Source organism: Oryx dammah, unplaced genomic scaffold (genome assembly GCF_014754425.2).
Source record: "Oryx dammah isolate SB20612 unplaced genomic scaffold, SCBI_Odam_1.1 HiC_scaffold_29, whole genome shotgun sequence".
NCBI classification, from domain to species: Eukaryota; Metazoa; Chordata; class Mammalia; order Artiodactyla; family Bovidae; genus Oryx; species Oryx dammah.
In genome coordinates, this window is record NW_024070213.1 from 22,907,758 (window position 1) to 22,912,308 (window position 4,551).

The window sequence follows — 4,551 nt, forward strand, 5'->3', positions numbered from 1 at the left end:
GTGATCTTATTTCCTAGGAGTAGTCTTGGATTGCATGAGTGGCTAGCTGAAGAGCCATTAGCTAAGTCTTTTCCATTTCTCCTGCTATTTCTCTTTTCAAGTCCATGAAAATACCGCCAAACCACACTGCTCGTGTTGTAGAATTCGATGAGAGGGAGAAAAAATGTAAGTGTTCATTCTCTTTGGAGGGTCCATGGCTAACCCAAGCAAACTGCACATCTCTTTGTTTAACACAAAGACTCACGTGTCAAATTCTGCACCCCTGCCACACGCACAGCATTTTAGAACTCTGCAAGATAGCCATTTTGCAAGAGTGTGCAAGTAACAGTTTGCTTGGAGGATGTGTGGGTATAAATAGATGTGTAGACAGAAGGAGAAATTTATAGCTCAAATATAATAGCACACCAAAAAATACAAATGAAAAAGCAGAATACTGACAGAATTCTTCCTTTCCGAGCCTAAAATTTGAGTCCTCTTAACCTGCAGCATCCTCCAATTCCAGGTGTTCTGAGAGCAGGCTGATTTCCCACCTAGACCTGTCCCTCTGCAGTAGGCCTCCCGGGATCTCTGGCCGAGGGTCAGCATTTACACAGCAAGTGGACTTCAGGGCAACAGCTACAAGAACCTCATTCGTTATTCCATTTTTTAAAAAGGGCATAAAAAGGATGCCCAGTTAGGTAGAGACAGGAGCTAGAGAGACATGGAAGTGGCAAGGGGGAAAGGCAGCCTGAAAAAAAGAAAAAAAAAAAAAAAGCTTTCCTGATTCCCATAAAAATCAGAGCTTTAGCTCGGGGTGAATAAATTTGCTATTTGACTTGAAAATCACACAGGTCTCCAGCCCTTCTGCCATCCAATGGCTGTTCCTACATATATCCAGCCCCATGTCTCCAAAAAAAACCCCAAACCTGTTTGATGAGGCAGGAAAAGAAATACCATGGGAGATCTCCCCCTTTGTAACAAGCCTTTTCCCCCACACAGCATTATTTGAGTATCTTGTTACCCTTTCTTTCCCCCCGAAAAAAATCCACTTGAGGGACTTGAAGAGAGAGATAAACAAGGAATCCCTACCCCAGGTGAGAAGAAAATGAAATCGGATTTGCCCTACCTTGGTTTGTAGAAGCCAAACCTCTAGACGGACAGATTAAGGGAGTGAGCATGGTGGGAATATCCAGTCGCTTCTTCTCGCTTGCATATCCACATAAGAAAGATGAAGGATAAAGAAAAGGAAGATCATTTAAAATCCAATTCAGCGTGAATTTTGTTTTAATCTTGTGTCTTGAAGAGAGGCAAATTCAAAGAAAAAAAAAAAAAAAAGATGGAATTCAAAGGTAATTCAGGCTATGGAGAACAGCTCACAATGCAGAATCCAGAATGATTATTCCGTGTGCATGTGAGGTTAGTGGCCGGACTTTTTTTTTTTTTTTTTTAACAATTCTTCGGGCAATTACGGTTTTTGGTTTTTGGAGCTTTAGTGGAGGAGGCTCTGTGTAGAGAAGCTGGGGATCGGCTCTGTCCCTCCGTGGAGCGTGGTCATTCCCAAAGCGTCCCCTTCCTAAGAGGGAAAAAAGAGATGGTCAGGGTTTGATTCGAGTGTCCCCCAGAGGATGAGAAAAATGCATTCCGAAAAAAAGAAATCAATTCGCTTTAAGGAAAAGGGGGGAGGAAACCCTGCATTTCCCACAGAGTGCACACCAGAGGAATGGAAAACAGCTGGCACCGGTCTATAAATAATTCAGAAAAGGTCTGGCTATACCATTCCTGGGACAGGCATGGATGCGAGGTGGGAAAGCCAACCTGAATGGAAGCGGAGAGAGGGAGAGAGAGGGAGGGAGCGAAGGAGGGAAGTGGGAAGCAGGGAGGGAGAAGCGGCTCCCTGTAGCAACACACACTCACACACACACGCAGAAACACAAGCCCCACTTAACTCGCCAGCAACTGCGGCCCCCAGCCCCATCTGCAGCGCTGCCGACATGTCTGTCTCGCCGTCCCCATCGCCTCCAGCAGCAGCGCCTCCTCCCACCCCGGGCTCGTGCTCAGTGGGTTCTGATTGTGCACCGGGTGCACACTGGGCATTCCTTGGAAGGGGCACACTGACACGCGCGCGCGCGCACACACACACACACACACACACACACACACACGCCCCTGGCGCGCACGCGCCCCCGCGCGCACACTCACGCCGCCGCCGCGCTGATGTGCAGCGCACGGGGCTTCACCTGCAACGTGTCTATTGGACGGATGGTCGCGGCGCGCGGCTCCGGCCCCGGGCACCGATGCCCAGCCTCTCTGCTCGGTAAGGGGACGAACCCCCGCAACAAAGGACCAGAGAGTGCCCTACCTCTACCCTGAAAAATCTTAAAAAAAAAAAAAAAAAAAAGCCACGTCCAAATGAGCAAGTGCCGGTTTCCGCCGGCTTTAAGAGCCTTACCTAATAACCAGGTTGGTTAAGGGCTCCACCGCCTCGACCCTTTATCTTCCTGACATCTCCCAAACCCCAAAATTGAGACAAGAGACTCCAAGGCGAATATTTACGTACCGGGTCGGAGCTCCTGGGCGATTGCAGGGTCTCCGGAGAGGGGGTGGCTGGGGATGGAGGGTTTCCCTTTCCTGCAAAGCAGGATTAATTATCCGTCTCGAAGGGTCTTGAAGTTCACGACTCTTCTTTGCAAAGCAAAGGCAAATGCACCCGGACGCCAGCACTTCTGGATGGTGGTGCTCAAAAACCGCCCAGACGAGCACTTGCGATAGAGCAAAGCCCCGCGATTTCCTAGAGGTGAAGAAGCCGAAGGAAGTGGGTTTTTTTTTTTCCAAAGGGGGTGGGGGACCTGCCTTTCTCCAAAAAGGTGGGGGTGGGGGAGAGGCAGGAGCCCAGATTCCAGTTGGTGGTGATGGGAGCCGGGGGAGGGGAAGCGGGCGGGGGCAGGTTGTGCAAGTCAACCGCGCGGCCGCGGGAGAGGGAGAGGAGGACGCGGGGAGGATGGGGAGAGTAAGAAAAAGGGGGATTAATCACCGGGGGCGGGGGCAGGGCGGGAGATCACAGGTCGCCTGGTCTGGATTTGGGTCTCACACTCAAAAACGTGCCACACACACACACACACACACCCTACCTCTCACACACTGCCCTGGTGGGCGGAGAAACCCACGAAGCTGGGGGAAGACGCTCGTTCTCCCAAGGTGTGTGTGCGCGCGTGTCCTCTTTCTCCACACCCCCCACCCCACCCCACCCCCAAACCCCGTCACCCCCTCACTCCTATTGCTAAGACTCTAGCGGAGGCAGCTTCCCACGTCATGTGCTGGGGGAAGTGGGGTAGGAAAAAGGGGGAAACGGCTTAACCCGAGTCTGTGGCGCCTCCTGCTGGCAGGATTGGGGAACAGCGACGAGGAAGGGCAGCCGGGGGGGGGGGTGCGGGGAGCGAGACGGGGCCCCCGGTGGGCGGCCCGGCTCCGCAGCGGGTAAGCGTCTCCCTAGGCGGGACTGAGGTTTGAAATTTAAGATCCTGGCTTGATTGTCCATAAATCAGCCTTGGCTTCGTTAAGTGCCCGCCTGCTGCAAACAGTTGAAAGCTGGGTTCTTGCCTTCAAGAAGCTTAAGGTCTATTTTGAGCACAGGAGGCTGACGCGTTAAAACAATGGGAATCAAAGCAAGGCAAATGTAATTAAGGGCTAAATTGTATAGTATGGATTACATGTGTGCTTTGCGGACTGCTAGTGAAGGTTTGAGGAATTTGGAATTTTTTATTAAAGTAGATGCTGGTATTTAAAGACTTTGAGAAGAAGATGAGACAGATGAATAATCCCTAAATAAAACTAGATTACCTGGCATCTGCAAACCCACCCTCTTGTGAAAAGCAAACTTATCTATTCATTTCTCTCTCTTAAACTGCTATTTTACCAGTACTTTCACCACCTGTAGTATTGTTTATTTTTAATATGAATATCTTTGTGTAGGTATCATTTTTATTCAGCTCCATTGTCTCTTCAGAGATACAGAATGTTATGGTGGTAGGACATTTTCATTTTGGTGATATCATGAGCTTCTCACCCATTTCTGAGAAGTTGCCACACACACACACGGGTCACAGTCCTATGTGAAGTGTTTACACCTAGTAGCTGGGCGCTTTGATCTTTGTAGAATGCAGTCCTATAAACCAGACAGCACCCCCAGTATATCTGAGCTAATTCTTTCATATTTCCTCATTTTGATGGGCTGAATCTTTGAATGTAAGATTTTTAAGACAAACACATAAGTATTACGTGAAAACACAACTACACTGCGTTCACCTGCAAATTACTCTTTCTCAGTAATAGTAGTGCTATTTTTTTTAAGTCAAGGTAGAGGTGGTCTGGGCTTCCCTTGAAGACTAAAGAATCCACCTGCAATGTGGGAGACCCAAGTTCAGCCCCTGGCCTGGGAAGATCCCCTGGGGAAGGGAATGGTAACCCACTGCAGTATTCTTGCCTGGAGAATTCCGTGAACAGAAGAGCCTGGCAGGCCACAGTCCATGGAGTCGCCAAGAGTAGGACATGACTGAGTGACTAACACACAGCAGA

General features: G+C 49.4%; 1 long non-coding RNA gene across 1 annotated transcript; it reads right to left on the reverse strand.

Annotated features, from left to right (window-relative positions):
- Positions 1-513: 513 nt before the first annotated feature.
- On the reverse strand, positions 514-3,218 carry LOC120858880. Its single transcript, XR_005719962.1, has 3 exons — positions 3,108-3,218; positions 2,537-2,767; positions 514-1,552 (listed from the first exon to the last, which is right to left on the reverse strand). It is a non-coding gene; the product is annotated as an uncharacterized LOC120858880 (long non-coding RNA).
- Between the last annotated feature and the right edge of the window lie 1,333 nt (positions 3,219-4,551).